Raw genomic sequence first — 14273 nt, 5'->3', positions numbered from 1 at the left:
CACTGCTTTTAATTTAGTGATTGGGATTCATTTCACCTCTGAGGCTGAGGATTCTGAGAGTCAGAATTTGGGGGAGAGATGGGTTGGGATGGTGCATTTTTTGAAGGCTACTTTGAAGATGTGTGATGGTCCCAAGTCCACCCTATCTGGACATAGAGAAAATGGGACTCATGCAAGATCGGATACCCTGCTTCTTAAGATCATGAAGGCAGAAACAAGCTTAGTTTTCTTTCCCACCACAGGTCATTGCTTGGAATGTCTTATTTGGCACATTTGTACATCGCGGGAACATTGAACGCCCCATTAATGTGGACAGAGACACCTTCCTCTCCCCGTTGCAGTTCTACCATCTTTCCCTGGTAACGCATTGCTCTTGAAGAGGAATTAGCAGCTAGCCGGTCCTTTTGGGCTCCCAGTTAATGACCGCCATTATTGTGTCACTTGAGCTACAGAAACATGTCTACCTGTTTAGCACCCTTCCCATGGAGAGTGGCCTGTGAGTGTCCTCTTTTCTGATGTTTTCTGTGCTATAATCACAACAAAGATTTCCCCAACCTATTTGTACTATTAACATACAACATATCCACTCATTGATTTAATGAACATCAATATTTACTAAATACCTACATAAATTCTAGTTGCTATGTGTGATTCAGATAACAGAAGAGACAGTGTTTGTGGCTTAGCAGTGGATGTCTAGACAAGGTATTTATGCAAAGTTTATATTACAAATCATTACATGATGAGCCAGAAAAATGATTCAGAATGTTTTCACTAAAACGGTGTCCTCTTTCATCCATCAATTTAAAAAATGCTTAATGAGTGCCTACTATGTGAATGACTCAGAGTAAGGGGCAGAACACTGAGGTTTTTTTTATTTTTGGGTGTGTGCTGGGGCTTGAACAGAGGGCATTGAGCAGGCTGGGTAAGTGCTCTACCACTGAGCAATGTCCCTAGCCCTCGAGATGAATTTGACAAAGATCCTGCCTTCAGGGAAATTTTGGAAGGCCATCTGGCAATATCTATTGAAGTAAATGGAGACACTCTGTTATCCAGTGTTTTGCCATCTTGGTTTATGCTTCAAACAGACATTCATTCACGTGAACAGAAAGAGCATATAAAATTAATGCTTGTAATATGATACTACAAGAAATCTAAATGTTCATTAACAGGACAGCATTCTCATAAACTGAGGCTAAAGTCATACCATGAAAAATTATACAAAGATGAAGAAGAATGAGGTCGATCTATCAATAGATCTTTTGGATACCCTTCAATAAAATAAGTGACAGGTAATTACTTATGGTATCGTATCTCTTATTTAAAATGAAAAGCAGACGAAAAAATATAACACAAAATAATCTCCATTTTCTAGGGGTCATAGATATGTATATAAGCGCACACACACACACCTACACACACACACACCTACACACACCCCAAGGAAGAGAAGTTCAAAAAGCTTCCACCAAGATGATAACAGTGATAACCTCTGAATAGGTTTGGGAGGAGCTAGGATTGAGGATGTTTGTGGAAAGAAACCTTAGCTTAACTTTGGTATTTGATTTTTTTTTTAAAGGAAATAGGTTTTGTTTATTTTCTCGAGTGGTAAATGCCACGGAAGTAGGTAGACAAAGTCTCGTGGGAATTCCCAGTGCTCAGTACATAGTAGGAGTTAAATTAATGTTTATCAAAGTGAACTAAAGTAAAGATAAAGGGGGAGAGAGTTTGAGGCTGGAAGCACAGACTCAGGGCAGGCTTTAGCAAGGGAGATGTATTTGAGCTGATCCTCACAAGGAGAGGCGTTGATGTGGAGCAAGGGGGAGACATCAGGTTCCCTGGGGCAAGACGTGGGAGGAGACAGTCCTGTGTTGATAATCACATCTTCATTGACTAAAGATGTCCTTGTTTTCCAATCTGTAAACCAGTTATCTTGCCTATTGCATGGTCCAGGACACCTCGTACAATGTTAATCAAAGTAACAAGGGCAGACATTCTTGCTTTGTTCACAATCTTGGAGGAAAGCCTGTGTGTGTGTGTGTGTGTGTGTGTGTGTGTGTGTGAGAGAGAGAGAGAGAGAGAGAGAGAGAGAGAGAGAGAGAGTTTTTTTTCTTTAAAATTATGTATATATATATACATAAATATTTATTGGTACATTATAATTATGCATAATAGTGGGATTTGTCGTTACCATCTCCTACACGCACACAATATAACAGTTTTGCTCCCAGGACCTCCTCTTTCTTGCCCCTCCTCCCTCCCTCTGGTTCTGATTCTCCTCCTCTATTCTTCTTGTCTCCCTTCTGTTTTCATGAGGTCTCTTCCCCTTTCCCCCTTATTTCTCTTTAGCTTCTACCCATGAGAGGAAGTATGTTTCTTTTCATTTATGCATAAGCTGGTTCTGGATTTTTTTTTTCAAATGTGTCTCCCAAGTCAGTTATCATATGGGTTTTCTTTCGTATGGTGTTAGGTTGGCGAATAATGAATATTTCCCACTTTTCTGCATTTTTTCCATTTTTTTTTCTCCCTCACTGTGTGTCACTCTGGATATTTTCAATTGATCTCTTGAGGATTACTAATCCTTCTTTTGCCAGGGTGGAAGATTGAACCCAGTCCTTGGAAAGAGCTTAATCCCTTTATGAATTCACCCTTAGGTTGTAGCCCTTCATGTATTGCAATTGAAAGGCGCTTCCTCTTTGGAAGGATCCCCAAGTTTAATCTCCTCTCCCCTCCCTGCAGAGTGAGCCTGCCCTAAACTCTGCTGCTCCTTTCATTCCCGTTTTGCATAGTGGAAGAGTTGGCAAGGCCTTGGGTGGGAAAGTGGTGCCTAATGTTGGATTCACCCCACTGCCTCTCCTTTCTCTCTCTGTTTCTGGGATTATGTGTCCTGGCTATATTGGTATTCCTGGACCCCAACTTTTATCTCCCCAGATCCCTGACATTGCCTATGGGTCTGCTTAGCTTTTCGGGTACTCAGCAGCTGCTTCCAGGTTTACCTGGAGCATCACTTATGAAGTGGCAAGTCCCTTGAGAGAAAAGGGGGACAGAATATTGGGGTTCTTTCTCTCCAGGACCTTGGGCCCTTATGTATGAGGGCCTGATGGGTTTCTGGAGGCTTTAAACAGAGGAGGGTTTTTTTCCATTTATTTTTGGTTGCTCTTGATGGGAGAGTTGGTGAGCTTCAACAAGCTGGTCATTGAGCATCATTCTAAAGGGGTTTCAAGATAAAGGCTGGAATGCTGAATGAGGCCAGTTCAGAGATAGTCCCCTGTAAATGGCCCAGCTGTGCTCCTGGTAGTTGCAGCGATACAGTTAGCCTCTCCTGTTTCCTGAAAGCCAGTGTTTCCAGACCTTTCCCAGGGACCAGGCCTTGGCTCATGTCACTGAGGAAACAGCTTCTCTGGGAAGAGAATATGCATCCTGCATGCTCCTACGTGAAGCTTGTGTTAGGGTCCCAGGAGGGTAAAACTCTTCCCATTGTCCAGCTTTCAGGGAAATACTTAGGTACAACTTGGCCAAAATCTACCCACTATAATGGGGGGATTTTCCTGTCTTTCTAGGTGTATTTCTTTAGGAGTAATAGTTAAGAACTGAAGATTTTATGATATTTTTTTTCTGTTCTTGAATGTTGTATTTCAGTGGATGCAGTTCCTGAGTCCCAGGTACGTCATGCAATCCTTAGACCCATAGATTCTTGTGAATTCCAACTCACTATGTCGGACCCCCAAAGGATCACACCATGTGGAAGGGTGTGGACTAAGGAGGGCCAAGTACAGGTCACTGCCTGAAAGCCAGCTGTGTTAGTCACTGTGACCAAAATCACTGACATGAACAACTTTGGGCTGGGAGAAATGTTTATTTTGTGCCCAAGGTTTCAGAGCTTGAGTCCTTGGGTGACTGACTTCATTGCTGGGAAGGAGGTGAGGCACAACATTATGGCAGAAGGGCATAGTGGAGGAAAGTGCCTCAGTTCTTGGCAGCTGGGAAACAGAGAGACAGCCAGGAGCCAGGGACAAAATATGATTCCCAAGAGCATGTCTCTAGGACCTACTTCCTCAAGCTTCCCCGATCATCTACAGTTATCATCCAGAATGTACATTCAGATTATTAGTTGTCAAATGGATTAATCCACCTCATAATCTAATCTTATCACCTCGAACATTCCTGCGTTGCCTAATACATGAGCTTTTGGGGGAGAAGGGGCGACACCTCATATCCAAACCATAACACCAACTTGCTGGGAAGGTAATGCTTGGTCTACCAGTTCTTAGGGTACAGTCCCTCCTGGTTTGTGGAAGCTAGGGTGGGAGATGAGATTATAAAGAGGGTTGATCTATACCCTCTATATAAGTTTGGCGAAATCCAGAGAGATACCAGAGGGTCACTTCAACAGCTTAGTATCTCTGTTTTGAGAATGGCTTCCTTTGGAGTTGGGAGAGCAACCCTGGGCCTGAGTGAGTGTGGGGTCAGAGCTGCCATTTTCTATCCTTAGCTCCTGCACCTTCTGATCATCTTAAAAACATCCTGGGATAACCCGTAGCAGACTTTCTTAGAAAGGCTCGCCATTCTCCTAGTTAAAGCATGCAGGATTCCTGTGAGTCTTGGACTTGTTGATACCAGATGGGAATTGGAATGCTGAGAGGGTTGGAGTACAGAAGTCACAGGGCATCCAAAGCTAATGGAAGCGAGGGCCTCCCCCAGAACACTTCCTGGGGGGTTCGAGGTGGGCCTGAAGGTCCCTGATGTTTCTCGGTATGTGTGCTTGAAGAGGTCTAAATTGGGAGAGGACTGACAAATGTTGTCTCAGGGAAAGGGCATTTCTATTTCCTAAGGCAGCCTTATTTGTAGTATCTATTTTGGAGCTCAACTACAGATATCCGGTGCCTCTTATGTCAACCAGATGGACACTACAATATTAATAAAATCTACATTTCTGGAAGCCAGACATGCTTTTCCCTTCTTGTTCCAGGACCCCAAAGACTATAACTGCTGAAAAGAGGTCCTGGCATTAATTAGAACTCAAGATGTCCAGGCACCAACATTTATTGAATGCTGCCTATGTGCCAGCATGTATGAGGTCCTCTGTGTGGGTTGCCTTGTTAAACAAGCTTAGGTCTTTGGCATGTATGCTTTCTGACTATACCTTCTTGCTTCATGCTTGTCTTAAACATTGCCTTAACAACATTGCTCTGTGTCCTGCTCTTTTAAAATCTGTGTATTTCATGTGTCTGCAAAATTGTAACCTGGCTTCTGCAGTCTTCCTGTTTCCCCTGAGTCTGGTGTGGATTGGGGACTCCATAAGCATTAAATGAATGCTCAGTGAATGAATGGATCTCCATGGCAGTGAAACTGACAGTGACAGAGAAGCCCAGCCTTCTGCTTCCAGCTCTCTGGTCCTTCTGATCCCAACTAGGTTGTGTCTGTGAAGATAAGCATACTGGGGAGGATCTCAGCCAAGTTTTTCCCAGACACATTCTACTTGCCTGGGTGTTTGGGGCCACCATGAAAAAGTTATCCTATTCATGTGAAAATCACAAGCACTTAAATGAGGAAGACAGTTCAATGACAATAAAATGGGGACCCTGTCATTTAACACTCCAGTGGCTTCCATTGACTAAAGCAGGGATACTCAAACTTGGTCAACAGACTGGGGACAAATGGGACTTTTTAATCATGTAAGTTTCTATTTCATCTTATTTGTCAGGCCTGGGTGGGGGCCAAAGAATCCAGATTTTCTGTGGTGGCACACACCTGCGATACCAGCTACTCAGGAGGTTGAGGCAGGAGAATCACAAGTCCAAGGCCTGCTTGGCAATTTAGCGAAGCCCTAAGCAACTTAGCGAGGTCCTATGTCAAATTAAAAAAAAATGATATGAAAGCAAAGCCCCTCAGCATGGCAGATGAATTTCTCTATGAGCCAGTTCTACTTGCCCACCTCTGCAGGCTCACCTGCTCTCTCCTGCTACATATCACTGCTTCTGTATTTCTTTTCCCCTCCCCCAATGTAGGCACGTGTGTACTTGCATGCACACATACACGCGCATGTGAGCACACATACATATGCACACACACACATACGTGAACCTTCACATTTACAGTTCCTTTGCCTGGATATGCTGCCTCTCCTCCAACCCAACGAGGATGGTAGTTTTATGTGTCAGCTTGCTGAGGCTCTTATGCTGAGCTCTTCATTTAAACACTAACCTACGTGTGGCTGTGATGGTGTTTTGTAGATGGAGTTAATGTCGATAACATATGATCTTAAAAGGAGATGACCTTTGATAATTGGGTAGGTTTCATCCAGTGGGTTGGACGGCCCAACGAGAAAAACAGAGAATTCCTTGAGGATGAAGAAACCATACCTGTGAACTGCAGGGTTAACTCCTGCCCCAGAGAGTCCAGCCTGTCAGCTTGCCTGATGGATTTGGCCTGATGGATTTTGGACTTTGCTAGCCCACACAATCAACATAAGCCAATTCCTGGAAATAAATTTCTTTCTCTCTCTTTCCATCTATCCACACACACTCATGAGTGGATATGTGTGTGTGTGTGTGTGTGTGTGTGTGTGTGTGTGTGTGTGTGTATGTGTGTGTGTATGTACACATGTCCTATTAGTTCTGTTCCTCTGGTAGAGCCTTCTTGGCTTGGATGGCAGTTTAGGTACCACACCTCTGAAGCCACCCTCACTCTCTCTGGCCATGCTACTGCTGGGTAAGTGCCCCTTCCTTCAGCTCCTCTAGCAATCATGTGACTGCCAACACCCCTGTCCCCCTGTAACCCTGCAGATCCCTGATCTATTTGCCTTTGGGGACGAAGCTCCTGGCTTGGGGTCTGGCACAGCTGGGTGCTGCACATGTGAGTAAGGACTGAAGAAGTGGTGCCCCTATTAGTGATGTGTCCAGAGGGTGGGGGTCGCTCCCCTGACCTACGCGCCAGTCCTGAATTTGAGGCAGCCTTTGCAGCATCCACTGCTGCTGCAAGTCACAGGCTTTGCCATTGGGCTCCCAGGTCCTAACCTGGCTCAGAAAGATGCTGGCAGGAGCATCCCAGGTCAGAGATCCATCTTTCACATGACCTTTCAATGTATCCTCACAACACACAACACTAGAGAATGGTTTTGAGAGTAGATAAACACCAATCATTAAATATAATCCAGTAAAGCAAAACTTGAGCCCTACTTCTCTGCAGCCTGATCCCACTTCCCAGAGGCAACTTTCTAGAAAACTTTTTGTGACTGTACGGTGTATATACAGAAAATGCCCATAAGCTCTCACACCCATGTGCACTGCAATCCTATCAAGAAATAAAATATTAACAGCAGCTCTGAAAGCTCCTCCTTTTGGTTCCTAAGTCACTCTCCTCCAATCATAACCGCTATCCTGACCCTTGACTATAGCCATGTGCTTGTTACTGGGGGGTCAAAATTCTGTCACAAACATCTCCAAGCATCAGAGCTACTTAAAAAATTGTTCATAATTCTTCCAGCAAATATAATTTTCATGAGTATTCTTATACTTGTATTTTTTGATGTAGTTAATTTAGACAAGGATTATTGGCTCTTCTAATAAATAAAGATTTCTTTTACATTCTCCTTTTGCTTCTCTACCCCTTCTTTACTTCCCAGAGTAGTGCCACGAGTATGTATGTATACACACACACACACACACACACACACACGCACGCAACACACTCTCACATAATTATTTGTAGAATAAATTAAATATGAATTTTAATAGGAATAAATCAAATATATAAATACCAATTTATATATTTATATTTAATCTGTATTTATGTTTAATTTAATTTATATTTAATCTATTCTATTAATCATACTTAATTGCCAGTAATAATAGCTAATAGTTAATTGATATCTGGCATTTATTATTTCACCATATGTCAAGCTCTTTTCCAAGGGCATCAACACATTAAATTCTTACACAACTCTATAGGCGGATATCTCTGCTTTATAGATGAGAAAAAAATGAGACACAGACACATCAACTAAGGTCAGGATTTATACCTGGGCAATCTAACTCCAGAGCCTATGGTTTTAGCCATTCTGCTATAATTTTAAATAATAAACCTTTATTTCTTATTGCCTCTTCTTTCGTCAGTACCTTTGAGAGTAATTTCAGCTATAATCCTTTCTAGAACAACTTCAGGTAAGGAAAGTTACTTACTGGAAAATCCATTTGCTTTACCTTTTCAAAATTCTAAACTAAATATTAGTTAAAAATGACAGTGATGCATGGGCCTAATGCCTCCATTATGAAAATTGCTCTAAAACTTTTGCATAATCCTACACTTAGAAACTTGCTCTTATTTTGCCCTGTTTCTATCTTATAATTTATTGTAAAATGCATGTTATAGCTACGTTTTGCTCTATAAGATTTATAGTAGTACTTGGCTGTAAGCCATACAATTTTGGTCTGACCTTATTGATTCATATTTGGTGTCCCCCGCTGGGAGAGGCTCCAGTGGAAATGTAGCAGCCTAAAGACCAACCTAGCACTCAGCCTGTCATTATTCCCTAAAGACTTTGTGTGCGATCTATTCCTTGAGGTGACTTGCCACTTAAAGACCCAGAACAAGAAAGAAACAACAAAACCCCAGATGTCTGTGTGCCCAACTCTCCCTGCAGGCTTGGAAGCCAGTCCCCACTCAGTGTCCAGTAGTGGGACTCCCATACAGGTCACCCCTGTACTCCCTTCTTATTCAGGCTGGATAGTGGTCAATATGCTCTCTTCCCCAGCCTGCCCACCATCCCTTGTCCTAGCCAGCATGACCTGTGTGCTGCCTTTGCAGGTTTGCCATCTTCACCACCCCAATGGAGTATCAGGATACCTTTGTAATTGTGCCCCAGACTTATGAGACAGACACTACAAAGGTGACCCAGTGTGGTCACCGAACATGCACATCAGGTTTGACTCTGGACTCTGAGATTTAGTAGTGTTCAGTGTTGGGAAGGCTCCTTGACTTTTCCACATCTGTAAAAACAGAGCTAGGACTCACGTGCCAGGATGTTAGGTCTAAATTAGATTAGTGCTGTGGCACACCACGGACTCCCACCAAGAACTAGAGGGAAGCCCAGACGTGGATGTCTCATTCAGCCTGACAGGGGGACTCAGAAAGTTCTTCCTGTAGGAAATTATACCTAAACAGAGTCTTAAAAATAACAAATAAAATTTCTGGTCAAAACTGTGTTGGTGTGTGTGTGTGTGTGTGTGTTTGTGCACATGGTTGAATAAAGGATGATAGACAGATGATAGAGGAAGGGCTTGGATGAAAAAAATCAATGATTTATATATGAGATAGCCATACCTAGGACTGTGGGCTGGAGGGTAAATCTATGAAACAAAGAGCCCTGAGCCCTGACTGGAGAAGTACCCAGGGCCCCGAATGACAAATGTTAATGAAGAGGCTGGGAACACTCAGGGGTACTCGACCACTGAGCCACATTCCCAGCCCTTTTTTGGATTTTATTGAGAGACAGGGGCTCACTAAGTTACTTAGGGCCTCATTAAGTTGCTGAGGCTGGCTTTGAACTCTCGATCCTCCTGCTTTAACCTCCCAAACCACTGGGATTACAGGCGTGTGCACCACCACGCTGGGTTCATAAAATCTTTACTTCTGATCAAAGTGAATTTACCGTTCATGTAGCATCATTGGATATAAAACTTCACCTTACAAATAGAAAAATAGAAGCCCAAAGAGTGCACTTGTTGAAGATGACAGCCTTAATCAGTGGCAGGTCACTACTCACAGCTTCTTGCCCCTCATACAGTGGACCAGTCCTGCCGGTCATGACTTGCCTCCCTATAGCACATTTCCAACGTCTGTTGTGTATATGTAGTTTGCCCACAGCCCTGACAGTCCATAGTCTGCATTCTTCTTTTCTTTCTGTTTATCTTCTTTTCTGTTTTATCAAAATCATACGTGATCTTGGTTTTAAAAGTCAAAGGGTACATGATGCTCGCAGTGAACCACAGCTGTGGAAGCCCCCATGGGCAGTGCTCCCAGGGCACAGATGGGCTGTAGCTCCGGGGTGTGCCTTCCTCTTTCTCTCAGGATGGGGATACTTGGGAGGAAGCTGGTGGGGCTTCCTCAGATCTGAGTGGCAGTGTGGTATTAGGGGGCAGTCTTTAGGGCCAGATTTCCTAAGTCCAAAGCCTAACCTGACACTTTCTAACAAGGTGATACCTCGACTCCTCATGTTGGTGACCTCTGCACTATGCTGGGTCCTGTAGGGACAAGAGGGCTTGAAGAGCTCTTAGTGGGGAGGAACAAAGATGCAAACACAGAGAAGGACCCTCATGAGTAGATGAAGAGAATAGTTATAGCCTCCCCTGGGGTCAGGTGAGCCCTGGTCAAGTTCCAGCACTACCCTGTTCTAACTATGGCAGCTTCGAGAAGTCAAATCTAATCTCTCTAGGCCTCAGTTTTCCTGTTGGAAAAAATGCCAATAATTAGTATCTTTTCCACTTTGTTGTTGTGGAAGTCAAATAAGATAAGTAAATGAAAGGAGGAGGAGGTAAAGGAATCCATGACAGTGTTCCTGTTGGGTTGTCCAGTCGAAGTCCAGGTTCTCCGTGTCCCTAACAAAGAATTGCACAAGACACACAGAAGTAACATATAGAGAACAGGTTTATTGAAGGTGAATATAGCACTCTACTAGGGGGAACAGAGGGGGCCCACTGAGAGAGAGGCTCAAGGCCCCAAATTCTGAAAATTAGGGTCTGGTCTTATATCCTGTTCTGTGGGGGCATTCTCTTCCCTATATGGGCCTGATTGAAGACCTTACCCCATTTTCTCCCATTGGTTATCTTATGACAGCTGGTTAGAACATTTTCTGATTTCCCCCTCTATTGCTTACTTTAGAAAACCCAATTAGAATACTGCCCACTTTACTTCCATTTGGTCATTTTAAAATTTGAACCTGTGGCAGGGGTTGTCCTGGTGATGTTCTCAGTGGCAGGAGTTGTCCTGGTGATGGGATTTACTGTGAACAGGAACAGGACTGGTCTCCTCATCAATCATGTCCTCCAATGGCTTCTTTCTAGTACCCGGTCTCTGCCATCTTGGTGTCCCTGAACTCTTACCTAATGATAGGGTGGTGAAACTTTGGGATCGATCCTTAGACAGATTTTTTAAAAAGCGGAAAGATAGAAAGCAGATTGGTTCAGACGGTAGAGAAAAAGGCAGGGGGTAGGTGAGTGGGAAGCCATAGCCCTAAACATAGACAATAGAACACCATCACAGAAGTAACAGAAATCCCAGAAATATTTTTAAGTTTAGACTTTAGGGGCTTTTGGACCATCATCAGGTTAATTACTAAAGCATTGTATGAACAGCTGAGCCCACCAGCCAGCCCGCTCCTGAGCAGAGAGCAGGGTGATGTGTAGATCCAGGATAGACCCTCCAGATGGGAGAAATAACCCAGAGAGAGCTGGAAGTAACTTCAGTCAGGCAAGAAAGAAGTGTGTGTGTGTGTGTGTGTGTGTGTGTGTGTGTGTGTGTGTAAAGTAAAGGAAGAGGCCTGGTTCATGAATTTGCCCCCAGAATCAACTCTACAGTGAGCAAAGAGGAACTAAAAATATACCGTACAGCTGTCTGAAGGAGGAATCCTGACCCAGGAAACTCAGATAGACATTCAGGCTGGAGAAAGTGAAAAATGAGTCCAGATGACTCCCACTTCCTGTGAAAGGGGACAGCCTTGCAGGAGGAAGGCTACTTCCTGAGACACTGCCTTCCCTACACCCTAGGCCAGTCGCCCCAGACAGCTGCAGTGGGTGTTTACATACCGGAGCAAACAGGAATTTCACATCCAAAGGCAAACAATAGTTAAGAATGTCCAAACATTTAAGGAAAACAAACATCATTAAAAAGAGGAATCAAAATCAACAAATAAAACAGCTAATGTCCATGGAAAAGGGAAAAGGAAGTCTAAGATGAGTGTAATTAAAATTGAACTTTGAAGGACAGGTTACATCAGTAAAGAATAAATGGTATGAAAAAGAATTGATTAGGATTCTGTGATCATCAAATGCTTTCGATCATTTGATAACTGTGCTGGAAAGGAAGATGGGCATAGATAAAGAATGAACTCAAGAACCAGATTGGGAGGAGAGGGGCACAAGTGAGCAAAGAGGAACTAAAAATATACAGGAAAACATAAAACTGAAAAAATCCACAAGTTTTTCAGAGTGGAAAAGGATCACGGAAAGACACACAAAATGAATGACCCCAAACACAATTGGATACACACTGCTGAAATCACAGAACCTCAAGAATAACAATAAAAAAACCCCAAAGTTTCCAGAAAGAGAAATAACAGGTTACCAGCAAAGGAACAGGAATCAGGTGGGTGCGGATTTCTTTAGTAATCCTGGGAGCTCAAAGCCAATGGACCAGTATCTTGTGGTTTGTAAGGGGAAGTCATTTGGAAATAACAGCTCTGCATTGTGTGGATTCCTGTGGTACCCACAGCATCTCTTGGCCGCTCTGTGAATGCTTCCATGTGAACTTTCCTGCCTTCTGGTAATAACCTCCCTCCTCAACTCAGGTTGTGCATTTTTCTTGTTTCAGCTCCTGCATCTTCTCAAGTGACCACCTTGAAGCTGACCAGCCTGATGACGGTGGATACTGCCCCTGGGGACACTCCCCCCCACACCAATTCTTGGCTGGTTGGTGTTGGGAACTGGTGGAATGCCGAGCCTAGTGTCTTTTACAAGGGGGACAATTCTAGAAGGGCATCTGCACTCCATTCAGGTGGAGCTCCCAACCTGCGGTGGCTTCTTCAATAACACACTCTTAGATTGACTTTCTTCCCTTTGCTGTCTGTTTCGGGGGATGACCTTACAATAAACTATGTGCATCCCAAGCCTTGTCTCAGAGTTGGTTTTTGGAAGAACCCAAATGAAAACTTATGCTGCCTAGCTACATTCAAAACACAAGAGCAACATGAAGATACACGCAGACATGCAGGAACTCTGGGTTTTTCACGCGTGCTCAGGTGGATCAACTCCTCTCCCCCATATTCACAGGTTGAATAAGCCCTGCCTTTGCATGCACTAGCATCATTATGGGGAATGGAAAGGGGAAGGGAACACGTATTAAAAATGGATCTTTTCCTCCTTAAAGACTGAGTCATTTAAGAGAACATAAACAGTGCAACAGAAATGGTAGAAAAACCTATGAATTGGCAAGTTTTGAGTTTTGCGTTCTCCTCTTTCCCACAACCATCTTGCAGTGAGAATAATTTTGTGGGAGATAGGGACTGCTTCTCCAGGGGGATGCCATCAACCTTTGGGTCAAGCAGTTCTTCCTCATGTAGGGATATTTAGCATTCTTGGCCTTGGTATATAAGGCTGGTGGTAGCTCCCAGGCACTGTGACAACCAGAGATCAAACTACTCCAAGGGATACAGGATCTTCAGGAACTACCATTCAATAAGAAGAAGACTATAGATGCTTTTTAGCATCTGAGTGTACTGTGCATAGATTTGTGACCCATTTACACCTGTCTGGTTTGTCTCTCTGGCAGGCTGAGTTTCCACTACCCTCTGCCCTTGGTATTATAGGCTAGCTGAATTATAGACACATATTATGGAATGCAGAGGTGAAGGTGGCTGCAGGCATAGGATTAGAGCTGTTAGCATGGGAAGGGGGATGCTATGGTCTGAATTTGTCCCTCCAAATTCAAGTGTTGGAAATTTAACCTCCAGTGCAACTGTGGATGGGAGGGGAGGCTTGATGGGAGGTGGTTAGATTTTAGAGCTTGCAGGAGTGGGTTTGCTTCCTTGGTTCGTCTTCTATATGAGGACTCAGCCACCTTGTCCTTCCACCTTTTGCCAGGTGAGGATGCAGTAAGAAGGACTTTTCCAGATGTTTGCACTTTGATCTTCGACTTACCGGCATCCAGAACTGTGAGAAATAGATTTCTGCTGCTTATGAATGATCCAATCGCAGGGACTATGTTATATAGTCTCTACAAAATAGACTAAAATGGCAAGAGGAATGTCAAGCCTGTTATTACCTCTGAGGAGTGAGACACATCTGGGTCCTGCAGCACAACTGCCCCCTGGCTTGCTTGGCTAAGTGGTGAATGAAGCTGGCCATTCTGAAGCCCATGCAGAAGATGCACCCTTTGTGTTCTTGGAGAGGATCAGGGAGGGCAGTGCTGTCCAAAAAAGGGGAGACCAGAGTGCCTCCTGAGTCTGGATTCCTTGGTCCTTCCCCATCTTCTGCATCATGGCAGCTGAATGTTCTCCTAGA

The 14273-nt window shown here is 43.8% G+C and overlaps 1 long non-coding RNA gene across 1 annotated transcript in view; it reads left to right on the top strand.

The window, feature by feature from the left end:
* The window catches only part of LOC120884302 (uncharacterized), a 65928-nt gene extending 53048 nt beyond the window's left edge, over positions 1-12880 (top strand). The window contains exon 2 of the long non-coding RNA XR_005726690.2: positions 12586-12880. This is a non-coding gene — a long non-coding RNA (uncharacterized LOC120884302). The remainder of the gene's footprint in view (positions 1-12585) is intronic.
* The last annotated feature ends 1393 nt before the right edge of the window (positions 12881-14273 follow it).

The sequence above is a fragment of the Ictidomys tridecemlineatus genome, chromosome 3 (genome assembly GCF_052094955.1).
Source record: "Ictidomys tridecemlineatus isolate mIctTri1 chromosome 3, mIctTri1.hap1, whole genome shotgun sequence".
Classification (NCBI taxonomy): domain Eukaryota; kingdom Metazoa; phylum Chordata; class Mammalia; order Rodentia; family Sciuridae; genus Ictidomys; species Ictidomys tridecemlineatus.
Note: the sequence above shows the minus strand (reverse complement) of the source record. Positions and strands in the feature narration are given on the sequence as shown.